We start from the raw sequence: 12230 nt of genomic DNA on the forward strand, positions 1-12230 counted from the left end.
TTGTTGATGGATCACATAAGTCACAGAATATTCCCAACTGCAGGTTTCAATTGAGCTACTTTTCTGAGATATCCTTAACCTCAGAGCAATGTGGTATCTGCAACCTTTATAGTTGGGGTTCCTTGGAAAGTTGAGGTAAGCCAGGAATGGCTCCTGGCAAATGTGTGAACGGCAAAGAATTATGTTCCTAGTATTATGCCCCTTCTCTTTCCATGATTTTGTCTTTCCTCCACTTTCCACCTCCAGTTTCTAAAGCATTAAGCCCTATGCCTGTCTAAAAATTAGCATTCTATCATCCCCATCCAAAGAAAGGGGGGGGGGGTAATGTTAGTGCATTAAGAGCAGTGAAATAAAATGAGAGATATGGAAAAGGGTAGAGAACAGAGAGGAGCAAAGGTCAGTTGCTTAGACAATGTAGGAGACTTTGTACTGGGCATCTTTTATACATTATCTCATTTAATTCTCCCAATAACACTATGGGATGATGCCTAGAGAGGTTAAGTAACTTGCAGAAGCTCATCTGGCTCAGAACAGAACGCAGACCTCAAATTCAGGAGTGTCTGAATTACCAATTTTACCAAAGAATTTCCAAAGCCAGAGGCTCTCCATAACATTATGCCAAGTAAATAATTTGATTAATTAGTGTCAGAGAGCTAATACCAGCTTAAAATGCAAAGTGACCATAAAATCTGGTGACACAGATAAGTTACTTTTTAACAGATTGATCCCACTTGGTGAATTCTTCAGGGCACACTAAAGAAACAGGTTATTCAGTGCAAATCAGAAACACAAATGATGCAATGTATCACATATGCATGTACAGAAATTGACAGAAGCACTGCATCAATAAATTGTGTTTCTTGCAATTTTGCACAGTGCATTGAATTATATAATTTTAACAAGGATAACACTGAGCATATTATCTAATGTCATGGAACACATCATTTTTTTTTAATAACAATTATCTAGTTATCTTGTATAAGAACCTATGGTTCCAGACTTTTTAATTAGACAGTCAAAGGGTAATCATACCTTGAGCCCAAAGGAATAGTTGCATCATGATTTTCAGGCAGTGAGAGAGAAGTAGGATAGATATTTTTGAAAGAGCAAGGACTCCTAAAATTGTACTGTATAAGTGACCTTCTGTTCTTCCCCCATCTAAGATGGGATTGATTTGGGGCCAACTTTTCACTTTATGCTACTCAAATGGTCTGACTACATTGCCATATCATGCTGAATCTTCAAACTTACCTTTAAGAAAATGACCTTAGAAATCAGTGATTCCATTACCCAAAGTCCTGGAATCCAAGCTCATCAGAATGGTCATCCTGTCTTCCTGTTATTGTTTGGGATTATTTAAGGTGCTGTACTTGGATCATCTCTCTTCCTCCACCACCACGCCTCTGGTTTAGCACCCTATAAATAAAAAATGGCAAAGAATGTTGAAAATAAGAATGAAGGAGTTAATTAAGCTGTGGTCCTTAGCACAAGTCAATAACATCGATCTTATTGAATCTCAATACATGCTTACAAGTCATCACTACTAAAATCTAATTAGACATTTATTGCTTATGTAATTCTGAGTTAATGGCACAGCAACAAGATTTATATCTTATATATTTGTTACACCTCAGCACTCTCCACTTTAATAATCAATTGATATTTAGTTAACATACATTAAGTATCCTATTAAAACTAAATTAAATGCTACTCTGATTTGATTTTATTAAATAAATGGTGGCAACATTAATGAGTTACAGGGCATTTTAATCATTATAGAACAGCCAAATTCGGGCCCCTCTGTGAAGTGAAGTAATTTCAGAGTGGGGAAAAAAAGAGCGCAGATGTGTTCCTCGAGTTGACAATTTCATAAATATTGTACGACTCAGTCATGATGGATTCCTGACCAACATCTCAAAAGACTATAAGAAACTTCCATGATAAGCTTCATTTCTACTGCGCTGTGCTAAAGTTCCGTAGAGAAAAGAAATACTTTTCCCTTGGCCTCTGTTGTAAAGTCACTGATTTTGAGAAGAGCAGGACAGTGTTGCTTCATGAGAGGAGTTCAGGTTAGCCCCCAACTTTTCTGACAAAGTCCTTCTGGAACAAACTAAACTAGATTTCCTAAAACAGTTGATTATTTCTTCTTGTGTGGGCAACTGGATTTTGTTTTACCAAGGGAATGGAACTTAAGAAATAAATTACACAATAAGTATTCATTCACTTAACAATTGAGTACCTACTATGTCCCAAACTAAATTGAATAATACTCTCTCTTCTAGGAGCAAATATTCTAAAACCTCTTCTATTCACTGTGGCAGGTTCTGTGAGAAGTACAGAGCTGGTTCTATGAGGGATGAGCTATAACCTCAAGAAGTCTACAATATGGTTAGGAAGAAAAGTCACCGACTTGTGAAAATTACCTGGAGCGCATGCATTTAGGAGTCTGATTCCACTCCTCATGAATAGGATCACCATTTCAGCCCAAGTGTCTTAGAAAGTACCTGGCATGTAAAATATGCTTAATAAATATTTGTTGAATGATTAAACACTTCTCTGACATAATGGACACATGATTCTGTTGACCCAAGGCCTCCTCTAGAAGCGTGCCATTTTAAGTTCATTCTTCCACAATTGCAGATTTCCAGCCATAAAAACCAAAAGGAAGTTAGAATACCTTGCAGTGGTAGCTACGTGTCAGCAAAAACAGTAATTAGAGAAAAAAAAAGGTGGATTCAACGATGTGTTTCAATGAAAGATTGCACTGGCAACTCTTCACTTACGTGCTGCCAAATTATGATCACACAGAAAGCACAGAGAGCTTGTTTTTCTGTAATTGAGAATTCATACTGTTCCAGCAAAGCCTGTAGCTGGGACCGGAGCTGAGCAGAAGCTCAGGTAGGGAACCATACATCCTCGTTTGTACAGGATAGTCTCTGTTTTAACCTGTTTTCTTGATGTAGTTATTAATAGCACTGACTTTCACTCTCAAGAGTGTCCTCAGTTGACAAATTATATAATCACCATGAATACAGGATAAAGCCTGCTGAGCCAGAAGTATAAGACAAGACCTCTAGTTAAAAAGGCAAATTGCAATCACTTTTATCTCCTCACTTTTGTCAGCTATGTTCTTCTTTTTATGTGGTTAAGATTTTTAACACTTTCATTTTACAGGGCATAACTATAATTATCTGCTGTACTTTGTCTACCTGTTGACTGTAAGTTAATAGTAATTGTAGTAAGTTACATTATTGATTATTAAATATTCTGGTTTCCCTCTTTGTGGAAAAAATATGTATCCCTGTCTGTAGTCACATTAGTGCTTTGGCCATTATGGGTAGAAGTGATCTGTGCCATTTCCAGGCAGAAGTTTTAAGTGCTAATTCATGGACCACTGTCTCTTTTCCCTTTTCCATGAGATCATAAATGTTTCACCCAGTGGCTGCTTCATCAGCTTGGTACTAGAGTAAAAGTGACATAAAGCAGGGCTATAGCCACCACACAAGGAATATGTAATACAGGAAAGAAATAGATCTTTGTTGTTATAATGATGGTATTTTGGAGCCATTTGTTACCTCAGCATAGCCTAGTTCACCCTGACTGATGCAAAATTTATTAATTTGCACAAGACAGGTGCTATTGTCACAACAACAACAAAACAAAAGTAAGTTGCACTGGCTCCAGGCCTCATTATTGAAAAGCAAAGGAGTTGATATTGAAGGTGGAAGGAGGTGATCCTTACCCTTAATGAACATGGTGTAGCTTTAGGGGAAGATGTGGGCAAACAATATATTAGCAGCTTCAGTTGGTTGGTATTGGATGCACTAACTAGAAAGAAATAAGCTCAAAAAGAATTGGTCAGTTTGGAAGTAGGGAGAAAAAGAAATAGATAGCATCTAAAAACTTGGGGATTTTCATGGCTCAAAAGATACAATTGATTCTCATTTTCAATCACTAAACCAAATAAAATGACAATAAATACATCTCTATCAACAATTAAGTATAAAAATCAAGCTAAATGAACAAACAGAACAGAAACACTCATAGATACAGAGAACATTTTGACAGTTGCCAGATGGGAGGAGGGTTTGGGGGATGGGTGAAAAAAATGAAGGGATTAAGAAGTACAAATTGGTTGTAACAGATCAGTCATGGGCATGTAAAGTACAGCATAGGGAATATAGTCAATAATATTCTAATAATTATGTATGGTATCAGATGGGTGAGAGATTTATCAAGATGATCAATTAGTAAGATGTATAATGTCTAATCATTGGGGTGTACACCTGAAACTAATATAATAATGTATTCAACTGTAATTGAAAAATAAAATTGATTTTTTAAAAAAGAAAAAAGGATATCATTGAACAACAAAGTCCTACTAAAACTAGCCTCATGTCAAGGACCAAAATCAAGGGGTTGCTATATGTCATTTGTTTAAAAATTTTAGGGAAATCTGATAGATAGAAGGTACTAGCAATTAAATGTCTATAGAGGCATATTTCAAAACAGGATAAGAATACTTTAATAAAAACCAAATAGATAAGTTAAAAATTGAAAGCATTAAAACACCAAGGGAATCACTAGCCTAGATTGAAAAAGATTGCTCAAGACTTAAAACAACCCTTGCATTTCTCCTTCCTTCCCACTCGAGCAAGAAAGGAGAAAGCTCTTTGGCCTCCAAGGAGATCATGCTCTACAATTCTTTCTTGGGATGTAGCAGAAGACAATAGTGAAAAATAAAAACTCCCCAAAGGGTACAATTGCTAAGGAGAAAAATGTCTGGGGAGCTATTCCCAGGGAGTGAAATCAAGATCTGATCAAGGAATACTTCCTTCTCTCAGACAACATCTACCCAAGGAGATTTTAGAATTTGTAGAGACTGGTAATACCTGTGTGTCTCCCTTTCTTCACCTTTTCAAATGAAAGTGTTTATTGTGGACACACTCTCCCTGTTTCACCACTGCACATTGAGTATGTGAAGAGCATATGGCTTCTCCTTTTATTCCTACAGCTCTGGATCAAGAAGAGCTGCATGAAGACCTGACATAGAAACCATCTCACATTACCTTAGAAGTAAAGGTAAAGAACAAACTACTGTTTCGGACCCTGATTGTCTCTTTTGGAAATGGGGTAAGTGTATTCAGCATGTGGGAAAAGGAGAATACTGAATAGTTGAATACCGGAAAGGTGGTATTCAACTATGAGAGTTTGTATATGGTCACCTAATATTTTTGTTTCCATCCCTCTGAACCTCTTCCTGTGGGAAGATTATATGCACCTCTTGTAGTGAAGTCAGGAGTGGCTTTGGCTAATAAAATGTGAGTGAAAGTAATGAATGTTATTCATAGGAAGTCGTAAGATACATGGATCACATCTTTGTTTCTGTCATGTGATTGACAATGTTCCAGGAAGTATCTTGGTCCCAAAATGAATATAACATACATCTGAGCCTCAGCTTACCTGTGATGAACATTTAAAATGAGCAAGGAAGAAACTTTTATTGTTGGAAGCAACTGAGACTTTGGTCATTTGCAGCAGAACCTAGCTCATTCTGACTATCACAGAAATAAACAATGCTAACAACAGTATGATCGTGTAAAGATTATTCCCAAGTAATGTGACTGGACCTATTAAAAAGAATATATAATTCCACATACCTAAAGAAGAAGGCTCCAACATTCAGTGACACAAAATCTTGCTTCATTTGTTTGCTTCATGCTTGAACTATCGTTTCTTATATGGCATTTACTTTTTTCCTGGACTTTCTAGTTGTCTTTCTTTTTTGCTTTGGAAAATTTGGGGACCTTTGTTTTATCCTTGGTGTTCTGAAATTTCACCAGCATACATCTAAGATATGAGTTTCTTTTTATTTATTTTGCTTAATGTTCTCTTTCTTTCCACTGCTTCATCTCAAAAACCTACCCCACGCTTTCATTTGTTATTTAGCTTTTACACACTTTACATATCCATTTGCAGTTTTCTTAGATTTTCGTTAGGTTCCTTCTCTTCCATTAGACTATGAGCCACTTGAGTGCAGGGCTTTTGCCTTGCTCCACTTTATATCACTCACCCAGCATGGTAACTAGGGCAAAGGATAGATATAATAGCAAAATCTAAATGTTTTACTTCCTACATGCTTCCTGGTGACAAAAGTAATTAATCACAAGCTGGTAAATTGGATTTTAAGAGACAGTTCTTTTAAGCTTTCAGTAGTGAATGATGAACATTAAAATAATACCTACAAGGCAGGACAGGAAACATGACTGTGTCCCAGTGCACAGATACAATGCCCAGAACAACATGAAACAGTGTGTGGCGTTTCTTTGCCTCCTAAAATGCAGACTGTGCTGAAAGAAGTATTCATGACCTAGAACAGAGCTGCTTCAATCATAAGAACAAGCTCAAGCTCTTAGTACAATTTGGCGTCTAAGTTTACTTCCTTGACTATTTGACTTATGCGTTACAGCTTTTCTCCTGAGCTTCCATAAAGATGGAACTAGAGAGGTCTATTTAAACTTCTTAGCACAAGATGGTAGTTAATCGTAATGGTTTCTCTGACATCAAGTGTCAGAATAACATTTTCCCCTAGATATAACCTTAACTATGACCTTAGGGTCCCATGGAGTGAGCAACAATTGCATGCTGGAATTTAAGAGCTGCAAGAAGTTTTTCATCCCTCCAAAATATCTACTGAAATGTTATCTATAAACAATCTTCAATTGTTTAGCTTAAAAGTTTAAGAAACAAACATTTTTAATACCTGGAAAGCACTATTATATAAAGTCCAATTGCAGTATATCTTGTGCTCTGGAAACTACATGGAACTTAGATGGTTTCGAGAAACATAGTTTGAAAACCACTGCAAAGGTCATGGCTATATCTGCACATTGCATAAAAAAACTGAAATATATTTCTAGTTAGTGACTCTCCAGAGAAATTTGAGATCCTTTTCTAAGAGAAGATTTTTTTCTGTTCCTTTGGGCATAAGGAGTCTTTCTGTACCCCACAGAAAATAGACATGGAATAGGTACACCAAAGATTCTTCAATGTGCCTCTACACAACTTCTCACAGGGCAAACTCTGATCTTGGTTACCTCCTTACAATATCCTAATACCCCTCAGATGCAGGAGCTTCAATAAGATTCATATGAGTTTTAAGAGGGGCTCCATAAATAGAAATTGAAGTTTAGACAGCCAAGAGTCTGCTAGCTCTCTGGATGATTCCAGTCCAGCCCCCACACTACCCGCTGCCTACACCTGATTGGCCTTTTGGATAATTGATCACAGCTGGTGGCTTAATTGGGCTTGTCACAGGAAGGCCAGCTCCTTCTAGACACAAGGTTCCATCCTGCCACTGTGCCCTTGGGGCCAGTAAACTCACTGGGAGGAAATCTGACTCCCACTTCTTTAGTTGAAGAACTTGGGGCATTTCCTAGATGGGGCTCCATGCCAGGGCTCTGGCCTCAGCTTGGTGGGCTTGAGAGGAGAATGCAAGGGCCCTTCCTTCTACTCTGAGTCTTCTAGCCTCTCTCCCTAGTTTTGTAAGATTTGCTTTTTGAGGTTGCATGAGGTGGAGGTGGTTTGCTTTAATTCCAGTTCATAGTAAGTCAGTTTAAATTAATAAAAAGTCACAAGTTACAGTGGTTCTCAACCTTCTGGCCCTTTAAATACAGTTCCTCATGTTGTGACCCAACCATAAAATTATTTTCGTTGCTACTTCATAACTGTAATGTTGCTACTGTTATGAATTGTAATGTAAATATCTGATATGCAGGATGGTCTTAGGCGACCCCTGTGAAAGGGTCGTTCGAATGCCAAAGGGGTCGTGACCCACAGGTTGAGAACCACTGCACAAGTATATGGCATTAAATTATTTTCTTAAATACAAGTCATCCTATAGCAAGGTATCTGGCCCTTTTATCCCATTTGATGAACCATTTATCCATTGTGAAGAGTTAAGAGATGATATAAAACTTTTAGCCCTTCATAACTGAGGCAGAGAGGGGCTGGTCATGATTTAGACTAGAGCAAGGCCATGTCTTGCCAAAGTGGCCATGAGGGCTCTGTGAGCAGCAGAGGGCCAGCCCTGGAAACTAAGTCTTCCTTGTTCATCTCATCAGGACACAATCTGATGGGAATTCTTAAGATATAAACTTAACTATGACCTCAGTTAGGGTCTCCTGGAATGAGCAACAAGTGTAAGCTGGAATTTTAGAACTTCAAGAAAGTTTCTCATCCCTCCAAAATATCTATTGAAATGTTATCCAAATTAAACTTTCAGTTCTTTAAGGGCTTTAGCCCATTTCATCCTTCTAGCAACTGTAAAAAAGACACTGCTTCCTTGAAGATGAGAAAGCAGATACGGAGGGTTCGAAATGGAAATAGTTAATGAAAAAGTTATCTAAGCTGGCAGGGCAGGACCCAGAGAAATTAGGCGTGTCAGAAAGCTACCATAAGAGGCAAAACTAGGTAAATCAGTGTTACTGCATTGTGAATCCATGGGGCAGGGCTGAGTCCTCATCTTCCTTGATAGTTATGTCAAGTTAGAAGGAAATATGGTCAGTTTCAAACTCAAATAGAATCTGCTATCAAGAAATCAAATATGTGTATCTGAAGCTCAGAAAGGGGTTCTGAGGTGGACAGGGAGATTGGACAATCATCAGTCCATTGGCAGTAGTTGAGTACATGAACATTGATGAGGTCAACCAATGACCAACTGGTAAAGGAGCTTCAGTGCCAGACTCTTTGGAAGAATTGACAGAGAAAAATGAGCTCTCATAGAAACATACTCTCTGTGCCTCTCTGTCTCTTACACACACACACACACACACACACACACACACACACACACACACACACACAAGCAAATAGTATGACTTTCAATGACAAATTAACTAAGGCTGTAGAAGTACATTAAAGCAAAATAAAACAAAAATATTTATAGGAATAAAAAAATAAACAAACAAACTGACAGTTCAGCAACTCCATCCAGAAGTCAAACTAACTGTGGTGGAGACATTTGTTGCCAACCTACTGCAGTACTTCCAGGCTGACAAAACCCTGATTTTGTGTACTCATTTCTGAGTGGTCAGTCATCTCCTTTAAGAAAGGTGGACCCCAGCCCATGATCATGAGATTCTCATCTCATACCACAATAACTGGTTAAGCATGGACACCTGATATCATTCTGGCCAATGAGATGAGAGAAAACATGGCAAAGTTTTCTTTTTTAAAGAATAGTTTATTGATTTTGAGAGAAAGAGGAAGGGAGAAGAGAGAAACATCAATGTCATATGACTGCCTCCTGCCTCCTGCACACCCCTAACTGGGGATTGAGCCCACAATCCAGGCATGTGCCCTGACCAGGAATCAAACCAGCAACCTCTGGGTGAACAGGGCATCGCCCAAGCAACTGAGCCACAAGTCAGGGCTGGGAAAGCTTTATACCTGTTCTTTAAAAGGAATATGTGGGGGGGGGAGAGGTATTTTCTTTTTGGACAATATCTCTCAACGCTGCCCTGTCCTGTCTGGGTGTGACTCCTAAACATTTTGTGGCCTTGAGAAGAGAAGGCCAAGGACAAAAGCCAATTCGCTGAGGATGCCTTTTCTTCAAACGCTGGTGTTCCAAAGAGGGAAGGTAACTTGATTGTTGGTGCTGTCAACGAGCCACTGAACTACCACCCAGAAAACCTCCATCATGACACCATGTTACAGAGAATGATAAATGTCTTTATTGTTTAAGCTCCTTTTTGCTTGGCTTTCTGTTACTTGCAACCTAAATGTCTCCTAACTAATACATTAACAAACCCACAGTGGGAAAACTTATGGGTGACTTAATAATAAATCTAGCATAGCCCTTACTAATTGTAAGGCATGGTTCTACAAGAGCTTTAGCCCATTTCATCCTTCTAGCAACTCTAAAACAAAAAGGAACTCGGCCTCCCAAGCAAAACTTCAACAAGCTTTGTCCATACTACTGTTTTCTTCATTTCCTCAGAGAACTTAATTACAGAGAGGTAAAATCACTTGTTCATAGTTACAGAACTAACTGGTGGTAGAACTCTTATTATAAAGTCAGACAGTCTGGTCCCAAAATCCAAGCTTTCAACCAGGATGTTAGAGTGCTTCTCAGATAAGCAAATAGGAGCTGGGCTACTCCTATTCAAAGTCAGTTACTGGAACCATTAAGAACAGCAAAGGAGAAGTCAGACCAACCAAGTTTTCACTTCCTTTTCAGCTAAATTCTTTCCACTCACTCTCCCCAACATCACCCAAGTTCCTTACTATCTCTCCACTCTACCCCCCAAGCAAAATATTTGCTCAGATCCTGCTTCAGCCTAAAGGTGACTCAATAACAGGAGTTTGGATATTAACACCAATCAGAGCCTTTAACCTCCCTTAAATTTTATACATCAACTTAGCTGGTAAACAGTTCATCAAAGTCAGAGTTATTGAGAGCTGAGATTACACAGAAGCAAGCAATCTCTCTCCCCCCAGCAGACCTATATGGTCAATGAGAGAAAATAAGGAACTAAACTAGGATGATCATGAAACTAGGGATATAAGATACAGAGTATGTGTTTGCTTCTTGGAAGGGCACTTGGGGGTGGGGGGGTGGCGGGTAGGGTGCTGTAGACAACCAGCCAAGGAAGACTCAGTTTCCACGCTAAGTCTGCTTTATGCTGTTCCATGCTCAGAATTGTTTGCCGTATGTATGCATTACCTATTCAATAGCACTTACAAACATTTAAAACTCAATAAAATATGACAAATGTGTTCTAAAAGTATAGACCAAGTTCTTTGAAGAGTACAAAAGGTAAACAATAAAATAAAAAAGCATGGGAAATGTATGTGTTTGCTAGGGATACTGCTAAAGTACCACAAGCTGAGTGGCTGAAACAACAAAAATGTATTATCTCAGTCTGGAGGTCAGAAGCCGAAGATCAAGGTGTCTGCAGGCCCAAACTTCCCCTGAGAACATTAGGGAAGGATCCATTCTCCTAGGAAGACCCCGTCCTAGCTTCTGGTGGCCCGAGGTGTCCTTGGCATGTAGAAAGCCACTCTCCCTGTCTACCTTCATACCATCTTCCCTCTATGTGTGTGTCTGTGTCCAAATTGCCTGTTTATAAGGACATCAGTCATATTGGATTAGGGCTCACTCTTATGACCTGATTTTAATGTGATTGCCTCTGTTGGGATCCCATCTACAAATAAGGTTACATCTGAGGTACCTGGGGTTAATGCTTCAACATATGAATCTGGGGAGTTGGGGGGCACAATTCAACCCATAACAGAAAAGTATAGAAATGATTTCTGGAGAAAATCTATTCCTTGAAACAGTACTGACAGGAGACCATTTTAAGGCTTCTTTTCTCAGAACAATACTTTTTCTCAAGTCCTCATAAGAGGCCTCCCCTGGACATTTTAATTCAGTGGGATGAGACCACGTAAACTCGGTTTTGAGGGGCATAACTTGGAAAACGGTAAATGTAATACACGACGGGCGCGTGTTGAATCAGGGAGCCTGGTATCTCAGTAACAGGCCGTTTGTAATGCAGGGCACCCAGCTCTGGCTCCCTTCCCCGTGTAACTGCAAAATCAGCTTGAACACTTACAGGCAATTTCCATTCTTATGCTCCTGATATTGCATTTGTGGAAACATAAGGAGTCCCTGGTGGCTGATTCAACACGTACCAATTTCTAGAGTTTTACTTTATAACCAAATAACATATCCCGCTGAAGAGAGTGATGCCTCGTGCAGAGACAAGATAATTTAAAAATCACGTTTAAGTTATGTTTACAATAAAAATTCAAGATAAAGTAATGTTTTCTTTCTGGTTGATGTTATGAGCATCATTTGTAGGTTGGAATGCTAAAAAATGCAAAAAGCTAGAGGAGAATCATGGAATTGTTGTATATCCATTTGGGCAGTGGTGGGTATACAGTACAGGTAGCAGGATTTTGCAATAGTAAGCCATCTGATCAGAAGTTAATATGAAAAAGGCAATTTGAACTTTTAAAAATAATAGGTATTGTGATGTATCATTAAAATTAATATGTAAATTAAAATGAATATATAATATAAATTAAAATTAATAACTATTCCAAATATGGATATCAGTAAAAATAAGAAAAATGCAAATCAATCAAGAATTCCATTAATCATTGTTTTCATTAAGTTGATTTTGTTACATAAGAATTTAGTAATGTGGCACTTCAAATAAGCA

At 38.4% G+C, this 12230-nt stretch overlaps 1 long non-coding RNA gene across 1 annotated transcript in view; it reads left to right on the top strand.

The window, feature by feature from the left end:
- Positions 1-12230, top strand: part of LOC132214931 (uncharacterized) — a 244114-nt gene that overhangs the window by 212836 nt on the left and 19048 nt on the right. Inside the window, exon 6 of the long non-coding RNA XR_009448372.1 lies at positions 5015-5082. This is a non-coding gene — a long non-coding RNA (uncharacterized LOC132214931). The remainder of the gene's footprint in view (positions 1-5014; positions 5083-12230) is intronic.

The sequence above is a fragment of the Myotis daubentonii genome, chromosome 13 (assembly GCF_963259705.1).
Source record: "Myotis daubentonii chromosome 13, mMyoDau2.1, whole genome shotgun sequence".
Classification (NCBI taxonomy): domain Eukaryota; kingdom Metazoa; phylum Chordata; class Mammalia; order Chiroptera; family Vespertilionidae; genus Myotis; species Myotis daubentonii.